The sequence below is a fragment of the Microcebus murinus genome, chromosome 5 (genome assembly GCF_040939455.1).
Source record: "Microcebus murinus isolate Inina chromosome 5, M.murinus_Inina_mat1.0, whole genome shotgun sequence".
Lineage (NCBI taxonomy): Eukaryota > Metazoa > Chordata > Mammalia > Primates > Cheirogaleidae > Microcebus > Microcebus murinus.
This window is the reverse complement of record NC_134108.1, coordinates 152,239-164,691: the sequence shown is the minus strand read 5'-3', so window position 1 is coordinate 164,691 and position 12,453 is coordinate 152,239.

Genomic DNA, 12,453 nt, shown 5'->3' with positions numbered 1-12,453 from the left:
CGAGGGTCCTTCTCTGGCAGGTGCCATCGCTGCTGTGGGCAGGTGCCATTGCTGCCGTGGGCAGGTCCTCAGGGGACCAGGGGCAGCCCCCCTGCCCCAGTCGTGAATCCAAACCAGGCTCCGGACCCCACGTGCCCACCCAGCTCCGGTCCGGATGTGGGGACGGGGCCCATGGCCTCAGCGTCCAGGCAGGGATCTGGGCCTTCTCAGCCCGCTGACTCGGCGCAGCCCTGTGCACTGCCAGGAACAGTCTCACATGTGCCCAGGCATGGATGGGGGCTCCGTGTGGCACGGCTGGGGGCTCCGTGTGGCGCGGCTGGGGGCTCCGTGTGGCACGGCTGGGGGCTCCGTGTGGCACGGCTGGGGGCTCCGTGAGGCAGGGCTGGGGGCTCCGTGTGGCGCGGCTGGGGGCTCCGTGTGGCGCGGCTGGGGGCTCCGTGAGGCAGGGCTGGGGGCTCCGTGTGGCACGGCTGGGGGCTCCGTGTGGCACGGCTGGGGGCTCCGTGAAGCAGGGCTGGGGGCTCCGTGTGGCGCGGCTGGGGGCTCCGTGTGGCGCGGCTGAGGGCCCGTGAGGCAGGGCTGGGGGCTCCGTGTGGCGCGGCTGAGGGCCCGTGAGGCAGGGCTGGGGGCTCCGTGAGGCAGGGCTGGGGGCTCCGTGTGGCGCGGCTGGGGGCTCCGTGTGGCACGGCTGGGGGCTCCGTGTGGCACGGCTGGGGGCTCCGTGAAGCAGGGCTGGGGGCTCCGTGAGGCAGGGCTGGGGGCTCCGTGAGGCGCGGCTGGGGGCTCCGTGAGGCAGGGCTGGGGGCTCCGTGTGGCGCGGCTGGGGGCTCCGTGTGGCGCGGCTGAGGGCCCGTGAGGCAGGGCTGGGGGCTCCGTGAGGCGCGGCTGAGGGCCCGTGAGGCAGGGCTGGGGGCTCCGTGAAGCAGGGCTGGGGGCTCCGTGAAGCAGGGCTGGGGGCTCCGTGTGGCGCGGCTGAGGGCCCGTGAGGCAGGGCTGGGGGCTCCGTGAGGCGCGGCTGAGGGCCCGTGAGGCAGGGCTGGGGGCTCCATGAGGCGCGGCTGGGGGCTCCGTGTGGCGCGGCTGAGGGCTCCGTGAGGCAGGGCTGGGGGCTCCGTGTGGCGCGGCTGGGGGCTCCGTGTGGCGCGGCTGAGGGCCCGTGAGGCAGGGCTGGGGGCTCCGTGAGGCGCGGCTGGGGGCTCCGTGTGGCGCGGCTGAGGGCCCGTGAAGCAGGGCTGGGGGCTCCGTGTGGCGCGGCTGGGGGCTCCGTGAGGCGCGGCTGAGGGCCCGTGAGGCAGGGCTGGGGGCTCCGTGAGGCAGGGCTGGGGGCTCCGTGAGGCGCGGCTGGGGGCTCCGTGAGGCACGACTCGGCCTCCCTTGGGGACCCCATTCTCGTAGGCGATGCTGGTAGGCCGTGTCTCTGTGCTGCGTGTCACACCCGCCCGAGGCCTTGTCAGAACATGGACCCTGGGGCCCACCTGGGGCCTGCGAACGGGGTTCTGAGCCCCCGAATGCCGTGGGTCTGGGAACCCTGGGCCTGGAACACGCCGGGAGTGCGGGTCACAGGACAAATGGAGGCGGTGGCTGCGCCTCAAAAAGCGGCTGGCCCTGCTTCCGGCTAGGCGGGGCACTGGGCCCCGCGCCCCCAAGCCGTGGCTCCTGCGGGGTCACCTGGGAACCCCGAGAGGGCACGTCTGGACCAGCCAACAAACCACAGAGCTCCAGTGCACGGCGAGGAGGCCGCCAGCTCGGCCGCAGGCTCGGGGAGGAGAGCGTGGCCGCGAGGGCCACACACGCTGCAGCCCTGGGAGCGGGCGTCCCGCCCCGCGCCCGCCCGGCCCGCCGTCCACACAGCACGACGGGCACGTGCCACCGCGCAGGGAGACGCGTGCCACTTCTCCGTGGCGGCCGGCGGCCCCACGCTTCACGCCCGGGCTCCCTGCGCACACGCGGGCGTCGGCCGCACGCGCGGAGGAAGGCGGGGGTGTCGGGCGGGTGGCCTTGGACGGCGGAGAAGTCGCCGCGCCCCGCCCGCCCGGAGCCTGTGCCGCAGGGGAGCCCGGATGCGCCTTCGCGGCAGGGGCGAATCGGAGCCGCGGAGGCACCCCGGCCCCTGGGCTCCCCAGTCCCCGGGAGGGTCCGTAAGACCCCACCGCGGAGTCACTCCGCCCGTCCTGCACGGCGAGGTCGGCGGAGCTGCCCACGCACCTGCCGTCAGCAGCCCGCGCACAGCGACGCCAGGCGCGGCTAGGCCGGCGGGATGAGCCTGGCGGGCGGAGGCTGCGGGGGGCAGCTGGAGCCCCTCTGGCCGTGGAGGCTCCGCCCCGAGCAGGCCTGCCCTGGGGGACAAACTTCACGGGGTGTCGGAATGCGCCTTCTGGGGGACGCCCCGCACGCCCACTTGCAGCGGAAACCCCGCGGTCGGCGCAGGATGAGGGCGCTAGCCCTGCCCTGCGGGAGTCGGCCGGCCCAGAGACCACGGGCCGACGGCTCTGCCTGCCCCTGTGCGCTGGCTGCCGCCAGGCCTGCCCGGGGAGGTGGAGGCGGCGTCCCGCGACCACTTCCGTCTCCAGCGAGCACGGGGACGCTGGAGCCGCCCCACGGACCCCTGTCCGCTGTCCACCCAGCGCAGGACGGCCGCGGGCCTGGGCGGCCTCCCTGCTGGGCTGGCGCTGCCTCCCCCGCGCCTCTGCTTGGGCCGGGGAGGCTGGCTGCGCGGGAGGCCGGTGAGCCAGGCGGGAGGCCAGTGATGCGGACGGGCGGGAGGATGGTGAGGCGGGCGGCGGGGGAGGCCAGGGAGGCTGGGCGGGCGGGAGGCCGGTGAGGATGGCGGGCGGGGAGGCCAGTGAAGACGCCGCCCAGGCAGGGCAGCAGCTGCCGCCAGGAGCAACTCCAGCACCTGCGTCTGTGGGGCGGCCGCGGCCTTTAGCAGAAGGGAGACCGTCGTCCAAACCGCAGTCCTGGAGGGGAAGGGCCTGCGCCCTCCTGCCCCTGTGTAGCTTCCTGCACTGAAGCCTGGCGGGGCCAGAGCCCACGGAGGGACGGGGGCTGGGCCCTCGCGCTGCTGGGCAGGACCCGCCTGCACCCAGGGCCCGGTGGGGCCTTTCCTGGTGGGAGCAGGTAATTTAGCTCTAATCAGATTAGGCCACAGTCAAGAAACTCCAATTAGATATACTCAAAAATGTACATTGTTTTGTAAAAATCTAACTGCTATGTACTTCATAATTTCAAACAGTGAAAACTATTTGTTCATCTTAAAGCTAACTAACCGTTCAGTGACTTTGTATTCTGTTGGGAAGCATCTGACTGTTTGGCCACAGCATAGAGGTCCACGGTCTTCCTTCAGTACTCTCTTGGTCTTCTTTGACACGATGAACTGTTAGGCTGACAGAATTAAAATATATTGTCGAGCTGTGCAACTATTCAAATTCTGCTTCAAACAGAAACACAGTAACAGACTGGCCTACTCGATCCCATAAACTCTCCCCAACCAGCCTCTTGCGGCAGTGGCCCCAGTCAGGCGGGGAAGTTAGAACAAGTCATGAGTGTAGCTGTTGTCAGTTTAGCCCTTACGACTTACTAACATATCAATTGTGCTGGTCAACCTGGGAGGATTATTTAGTTGAAATTTATTTTATTCTTAGATATTTTAAATACATTCATTTTAAAAATAAAATAAAAACATAAAGGACAAACAAAAATGTATTAATAAAAATAAGAGGATTTGTTCTGTAAAATGTGGATTCAGTCAAAAGGCCACACTCCAGGACCTAGAGGGACCTAGAAGGCCGCAGGCTCCCACCCCTGACCCGGGCGCTGCCCCAGGGCAGGCACGAATCCCCCCAGTCTGTCATCTCTGAGTGGGGCCAGGTGGCCACCGTGACAGGCAGGCAAAGCTCCCTCAGGTGGGGCAGGGTCTGCAGGGCTGGGGCTGCCCAGACCAGAGCTCGGAGGGGGACAGGAACCGCGAAGGGCAGTGCCTGAGCCCAGCAGCCCCAGCCAGACACCAGGCGAAGCGTGGGCAGAGCCGATGCACCCGCCCCGCTGACCCTGCAGGCTGAGGCATGTCTGGATGGGGGACGGCCCCGCACGGACACATCAGTGCTCTCTAGCAACTTGCCTCAATGTCCTCTGCTGTTTCATCAATTCGTCTAGTTTCGGCGCTGGCCGAAAGAGGAACAGGTGCCACGTTTGGCACTGCAGCCTCTCCTACAAGTTCACGGCAAATGTGCTTAGCGGCAGGCAGGATCGGCTCTTCACCAACAGCAAAGGGGTTCCTAGCGTCAGCAGTGCGGTAGCCACTAGGAGTGATGCTCTCAGGGCAGACACACTTGATGAGGTGGTGGCCTTCAGTAATTGCTTCTGTTCTTTGTGTTTGCGTTTCTTTTGAAAAACTCCAAAGGCTTGTCTTTTAGTGCAGGGCGCTTGGTCTCCGTGTGGCAAAGCAGTTTTGAAGCTTTCATGGCTTCATTAGGTACTAGGTCCCCATATATTGTACAAAGCGGCTTGGAGAATGGGAATCACCTGTTGCAAGGAACCATAATTTAAGGAGGACTCTTGATATTTTGTTTTAAATGCAGCTTTCATTTTGTTGGCAGCCTTGCAGTCTTCTGCTGCCTCACCTTGGGCCTTTCCACCTTTTCAGGGCAGCTCTCCAGTGGCGTTTGCTTTTAACTCATTTTTGCTAGGTTGGCTTGTGGGTCACCCAGACCTTGATGGAGACAAGTGCAAAGTCTGGGGAAGAGGTGAGGATGGGAGTGGCAAATGAAATATCGGGCGGGCCACACACGGACTCTAAGTGTCAGATTCTGACTTACAGCTGCCACCAGGTGCAGCGTAACTGTCACTCGCCACTCACCGATAGGGCGTTGATATGACTCTGCAAGCAGTTGATTCATTAAGGCCTCTGTGCAGTCGAACCTCTCTGCTCGTGGTGATCTGTGTCTGCAGCTGCTCCCCAGCACCGGCATCGCCACCTCAGCTCCCCCTCGGATCATCAGGCACTAGATTCTCGTAAGGAGCATGAACCTAGATTCCTCCCACCCACAGTTCTTAGTAGGGTCCAAGCTCCTACGACAATCTAATGAGGCCACTGCTGTGACAGGAGGCGGAGCCCGGACGGTGACGCCAGCAACGGGGAGCATCTGTAAACACAGGTGAAGCTTCTCCCACTCGCTTGCCCAGTGCTCACCTCCTGCCGAGCGGCCCGGTTCCTAAGAGGATCAGCGCCGGTCCTCGGCCCGGGGGTTAGGACCGCCACAGATCAGCACCGGTCCTCGGCCCGGGGGTTAGGACTGCAGCTGTAGGCAGTTGGGATCTGAGGTCTGGGTTGTGGTGACCGCTGGGAGCAGGGGCACCCAAGACCTGTCGGCCTGTGGGTATGAAGGGAGGAGCATCGAGCAGGGATGGGCCCCCAGGAGCCGGGGCTTGGGGCTCCCTCGGGCCTCTCAGCCTCCTGCTCAGACTTCAGCAGACGGCAGTGCGCTGCCTGCCCCGGGTCTCCCTGCAGGACCCCGCCACTGCCGGACACAGGAGCTGCCCGCCCGGCGCGCAGAGAGAGGCGGGGACGGCCAGGGGACGGCGGGAGGGGCCGTGCCTGGAGCTGGCTCCACAGGGCGCAGCCCGGGGGCAGCGTTGCCAGAAGGAGCCGGGTCTGAGCGAAGAAGAGAACAGCCTGCGCTGCCACTGCAGGGAAGGCGGGTGGCAGGTGGACCCGGAGAGACCCAGGCAGGAGGAATGCACACTGGGGACGTCCACGTGCCGTGGCTGTCATGAGGGGACTGCAAGCAGTTCGCCCCCAGAACCGAGGATCCCGTCCCACCTCCCGGCTCCACCCCTGGTTTGCCCCAAACGCAGAGGGAACGAGGTCAACGGTGGCCACACTCGCAGGGACAGGCCCGGGGTGCCCGGCCCGCCTGAGCGCCGACCCAGCCCAGCATCTGGCTCTGGCTGGTAGAGCAGCCCAGGTCAGCACAGACAGGTGGGCCGGGAGAGCGAACCACAGGGCTCGTGGGCCAGGCCGCCGGCTCCGTGCCACCTGCAAGAATGGCTGGGCCTTCCAGGAAGGGGCTTCCATCGAGAAGTCAGAAAAGGAAGCCTCAGAAACTCTGCAGAGAAATCCAAATTAAGGTATATTTAAATATCACAGAAAATTTGGATGACAGCTTTTATAATAAAACATTCATTAAAAGACCTCTAGTATTGTAAGGTCCTACAAGAATTTACACTGAATCTATGGAAAGATCTGGAGGGAGACAGACTTTGCAGAGGGACATCGCTGTTGCATCTCTTAAAAATATACATGTATTGCTGTATAACATGCATGCAGTAACATGCATGGCTCCGTGGAGTGTTTCGTGTGTGCATGCATGTATAAGCACCCTGAGGGTAAGACAGGCCATTCCCGTACCCTAGAAACTCAACACAGTTTTCTATATTGACATAGAAAGAAAAAGAAAAATGAACAAAGAACTTCCCCCCACCAAAAAAAGGAATTTTAGAAGACCTACATTTTCTGTCTCACCAGCAAAATCCATGAGAAGTCACAGCTGGTGCCTCTCACGCTCACACTCACATGCACACACACATGCACACTCACACATGCGCACAGCACATGGAAACATACGTGTTTGCACACACATACACATGCACAACCACAAACACATGCACACTTGCACACATGTTCACGTATGCACCGTGCACAGTCGCACACACATGCCCACTCACACATGCGCACACTACACACACTCACATGCAAACACACATACATGTTTGCACACACATACACATGCACAACCACACATGCTCACATATGCACTGTGCACGGTCGCACACATGTGCACACTCACACACTTGCTGGCACACCCTGAACCCCCAGGCTGCCGTCCGCAGTTACACCAGAGAGCCGGCTGCGCACTGCCCCACAGAGCTGGGGCGCGGACACCCTGGGTCCCGTCTCGGCTCCCCGGCTGCTGAGGACCCGGGCCTCCACGGTTGTGTGTGCGCCGTGCAGCACACAGACAAGCGGGATCTTCCCTGCGTCCATTTCGTGTCACACACGTAGCAAGAGCAAGGGGGTGCCAGCAAGCTCAGGGCAGAGCTGGGCGGAGGTGGGAGCTCAGCCTGTGGGCGCCACCTGCAGACACTCCAGGGAGGTTCCAGGTCACAGGGCCTCAGCATGCCCGAACTGTGGCATCTCTGAAAAACATACGGGTATCGTGATGGGACATACACGCTGTAATGTGCACGGCTCGGTGGCATGTGACCCAGGACAGCCAGAGTCAGATGTGGCGCTGAGAACAGCTCGGCAGTGTTGGGGGCCGGCGTGGGGGGCCGGGCAGGCCAGGCAGGGGCGAGTGGGGAGTGCAGGCCTGGGAGGGGCAAGTGGGGAGCACAGGACTGGGAGGGGCGAGTGGGGAGCGCAGGCCAGGCAGGGGCGAGTGGGGAGCGCAGGCCGGGGAGGGGCGGGTGGGGAGCGCAGGCCAGGCAGGGACGGGTGGGGAGCGCAGGCCAGGCAGGGGCGAGTGGGGAGCGCAGGCCAGGCAGGGGCGAGTGGGGAGCGAAGCCTGGGCCACAGGCGAGGCCGCTTCCCAGAAAGGCTGGGAAGGAAAGGGCAGGCGGAGATGAGCTTCACAAAAGCTCCTCGAGGTCACGGACTCGGCGTTCCCTGGCTCCCGACAGGATGAGAGTCTTTGCCTCAGCTGTGCCTGCGGCTCCCTCGGGCGCGGGCAGCTCGGCCAGCCTGGAGGACGCTGCAGACACCCCACGCCCCGCCAGCCTGGGAGCAGGACTCGGGATGTTACGGAGAGGGTTCCGCTGCAGGGCGGCGGGGAGGAGGGACTGGCACAGGTGCTGCTCAACCTGCCCCTGCACCCCAGATTTTCACAGACATGGAACCAGGTTGAAAGTCGGCGTGGGGCTGAGGGGTGGCTCACACCCATAATCCCAGAACTTGGGAGGCCGAGGGTCACTGGGCCCAGGAGCCGGGGTTTGCGGCGAGCTCTGACCAGCCATGTACTCAGCCTGGGCAGCAGAGCCAGACCCTGTCTCAGAAGAGAAGACAGTCAGTGTGGGGAGGACTTGCAGAAAGCGTGGGCCCCCGGGGAGGAGGAATCGCGGCGGGGCTGGGAGGGGAGGTGCGGGGACCCCCAGCAAGGCCGGTTCCCCACAGGGCAGCCTCTGAGGAAAGGTTCTGGGGCAGAGAGGAAAGGGGCCTGTCCACGGTGGGTTTGCATTTGTTTGCTCTGGTCTGGCTCCGCCGCCCAGGCCGAGAGCAGCGACCCCGGCAGAGCTCACTGTGCACCTCGGCTCCTGAGCTCTGCGATCCTCCCGCCTCAGCCTCCCTAGCACCTGGGACTACAAGCACCCGCCACAGCCAGCTGGTTTTTTAAAACTGTGAGAGCAAGCCGGCCTTCTCTGACGGTTTTGCTTAAAGGCCCAAAGTCTTTGACACCCAGGCGAAGCCGGCCTGCTGGCCTCCCCTCAGCTTCTGCCGCGGACTGGGAGCGCCGGGAGCAACCCCGGGGGGGGGGGGTCGCAGGCCACCCCAACGGCTGCCACGCAGAGGGTGGGGCCAGAGCCTGGGCTGGGCCAAAACGTGCTGGTTCTGCGGCCCCTGGTGGACTTGGGCACCCACCACCCTCCTGCACCGGCTGCCCGCACCTCCCTGGGGCCTCTGCCAGGTGCCTTCCAAGCGTAGCCCTGCCCAGAGGTCCCTGCTCGGCAACTCGGCAAAGCCGAAGTCGGAGAGGGGTTTCCACATAAACAGGGGTCAAGTGGGGGCTTCGGCCACACCTGCCCTCTCTGGGGAGAGTGGGGGGTCCCTGTCCACACCTCCGGGAGCCCCAGCAGGTGTGGCCGCCTGTGCTGGCCCCACAGAGCTGCTCCCTGCAGCTCCTTTGTGCGCTGAAGGGTTTAATGGGCCGGAGCTGTCATTGTCACCACCTACTGACCGATGGCACTTGGCTGGGAGGTGCGGCCTCTCCAAATGGCCCAGAGAGTGTCCCAGATCAAAGCTGCTGCCTGGGCCCCCAGCCACCTCCAGGGACAGGAATTCACACCTGCTGGCTGAGGCCTCACCTGCAAAGACGGGCAGTTTGAGCCTTGCCGGGACAGGATGAAAGGAGAGCCACTCCCTCTCGCAGAGGGAGGCTGTGAACTCACTTCCAGGCCTCCCCTTCTCACGGGCCTGGGCTTGAGGCCTCCATCCCACTTTCCACAGCTGACATGTCTCCAGAGGCCCCTGCAAGGCCCTCTGTCACCTGCGCCCGCCAGGCCCCCATGGGAGGGTGAGAGGGAGAAGGGAGGCCTGGTCAGGACCACGACGGCGCCCTGAGCAGCACAGAGACAGAGACGCACGGAGAACTTCGTCCATTAGCTGGAGTGGAGCCACAGGGACCTGGTTGTGCAACCGGCTTTCCGAGCTTTTCCCACTGAATCGGCTGGTTTGCAGTGATGAGTCCCAGCGGTTGGGTCTTCGGTTCTGCTCACTGCTCTCTCGCTGTGGAAACTCAGCCCTGCTCCACGTGTAGTCCAGGGAGCCGTGGGCTGCCAAGCCCTACTGGAATTCCATTTCAGGAGGACTGGGTTTTTGTCTACAAGAAATTGTCCAAGGACAGGCGCAGTGGCTCACACCTGTAATCCTAGCACTTTGGGAGGCTGAGAAGGGCAGGTTGCTCAAGGTCAGGAGTTTGAAACCACCCTGAGCAAGAGCAAGACCCCGTCTCTACTAAAAATAGAAAGAAATTAGCTGGACAACTAAAAATATATAGAAAAAATTAGCTGGGGATGGTTGTGCATGCCTGTAGTCCCAGCTACTCGGGAGGCTGAGGCAGGAGGATTGCTCGAGCCCAGGAGTTTGAGGTTGCTGTGAGCTAGGCTGACGCCATGGCACTCTAGCCCAGGGGACAGAGTGAGACTCTGCCTCAAAATAAAAAAAGAAAGAAAGGAAAGGAAAGGAAAGGAAAGGAAAGGAAAGGAAAGGAAAGGAAAGGAAAGGAAAGGAAAGGAAAGGAAAGGAAAGGAAAAGGGAAAGGGAAAGGGAAAGGGAAAAGGAAAAGGAAAAGGAAAAGGAAAAGGAAGGAAAGGAAAGGAAAGGAGAAAGGAAAGGGGAAAGGAAAGGAAAGGAAAGGGGAAAGGAAAGGGAAAGGAAAGGGAAAGGAAAGGAAAGGGGAAAGGAAAGGAAAAGGAAAGGGGAAAGGAAAGGGGAAAGGAAAGGGGAAAGGAAAAAGGAAAGGAATTGTCCCGAGAATAGCTGGAATGTGCCACGAACTAGCGAGACAGTCACCAATAGAAAATCTTCCCTAGAATAGACAATTTTCTATTCAGAACGTTGCCAGCGTGATCCGCGCGCGCACCGCGGTCGGGCCTGCGCTTTCCGGGCTCTCTGAAGCCCGACCACCCGGCCCACGCCGCCCGCCCTCTGTCCGGGCCCCGCCGCCGGCTGGCAGGCCAGAGAGAGACAACTGCGCATGCGGAGCAAACGCACGCAGGCCGTGGGGCACGCGGCGCACAAGGGCAGCCGGCGACCCAGCCTGGCGCGGGCCCGGGCTCCCAGGCGGGAGGAGGGGAAAGCGCAGCGTTTCCCAGCAGGCACCTGTGGCCGCCACGCCACGCCACGCCACGCCACGCCACGCCGAGGCCCGGGAGGCCAGGCCCGGCCGGGCGCCCCGCGCAGGCGCAGGCGCAGACGCACGCACGGGAGCTTTGGTGTCCGTGCGCCCCGGGCACCCGCCGTGGGCCCTGCTCGCGGCGCACCAGCGAAGTGAGGGCCGCCACCCCGCGTGGTCCCTGGACGACTGTCGGCAGAGGTGCGGCCGAGAGTGGGCTGGGCCGTGACACACCTGTCCCTCTGGCACCGAGCGAGGCCACCTCACGCCGTGTCCCCACCAAACAGCTGCCAGGCGACGGCGGCTGTGGGTCCCTGGGCCTGGGGGCCGGGTCCAAACAGGTGGTCAACGCAGGTCGGAAAATTCCCTATCCCGTTACTGGTTCCCAGAGCTATCCGATTCCCCTCCGTCTTCTGGGAGAGCTTCGCTGTGAATAGAAGCCGAGAGGCGAGGCTGCCTCCTCTCTCCTGTCCCCGTGCTGCTCCTCGCCATTTGCTGCGAGTCCCCAAAGGGCTCAGGGGGCCGACGGGTGACAAGTGCCTGCTGGGCCCGCTGTGGGCCACCAGCGCCTCGCCGCATTCGGCCCCTTCCCAGCACGCTCGGCGGAGGAGTGTGGTCCATGCTCTGGCATTGCAGCATCTGCTGGTGACGTTATCTTGGGGACAAAGCCCTTCCCCCGTTCAAAGTGCTGTGTAGCTTTAAAGGTTTTCTTAGAGACAGTTCTTGCTACGTTGCCCAGGTGTGTCGCAAACCCCTGCCCTCGAGCCGTCCTCCTGCCTTGGCCTCCCAAAGTCCCGAGATTACAGGTGTGGCCGCCGTGCCCAGCTGTCCTCTCTGGAGAAGTTTTGTTTTTTTTTTTCGGCATATTATGGGGGTACAGATTTTAAGGTTTCAATAAATGCCCATTTCCCCTCCTCCCCCCAAAAGTCTGAGTCTCCATCATGACCATCCCCCAGATGGTGGACATCTCACTCATTATGTATGTATATACCCGCCCCCCGCCCCCCTCCCACCTGCCCAATACCCTATTACTGTAGTACCTATGTGTCCACTTAGGTGCTACTCAGTTAATACCAGTTTGCTGGAGAATATATCTGGTGCTTGTTTTTCCATTCTTGGGATACTTCACTTAGTAGTATGGGTTCCAGCTCTAACCAGGAAATGGAGAAGTTTTAAACATTGACAAGACCGTAGGAGGTGGAGGAGAACTTGGAGACCGTCTGGTCTGGGGTTCTGGCCAGAAAAGCCACAGAGTCTGCTCTGCTCTGACAGCATCTACATGCCATGGCCTCCTCCCAGCTTCCGACGCAGCAGGCCTGGGAGTGTGCATTCAGGTCATTCTGGTCTGCACCCATGCTGAGAACCGTTGTATATATAAAAAAGCAGAAGCCTGGGACTGCAAACAAGTTCAGCCTCTGTGGAAAGCAATACGGCGATACCTTAAAGCGATACAAGTGGATCTACCATTTGATCCAGCAATCCCACTACTGGGCATCACCCCAAAAGAACAAAAGTCACTTTATGAAAAAGACACCTGCACTCGAATGTTTATAGCAGCACAATTCACAATTGCAAAGATGTGGAAACAACCCAAGTGCCCATCAGTACATGAGTGGATTAATAAAATGTGGTATATGTATACCATGGAGTACTATTCAGCTTTAAGAAACAATGGTGATAGAGCACTTCTGGTATTTTCCTGGATAAAGCTAGAACCCATTCTATTAAGTGAAGTATCCCAAGAATGGAAAAAATAAGCACCAAATGTACTCACCAGCAAATTGGTGTTAACTGATCAACACCTAAGTGGACATATAGGAATAACATTTATCGGGTGTTGGGCAGGCGG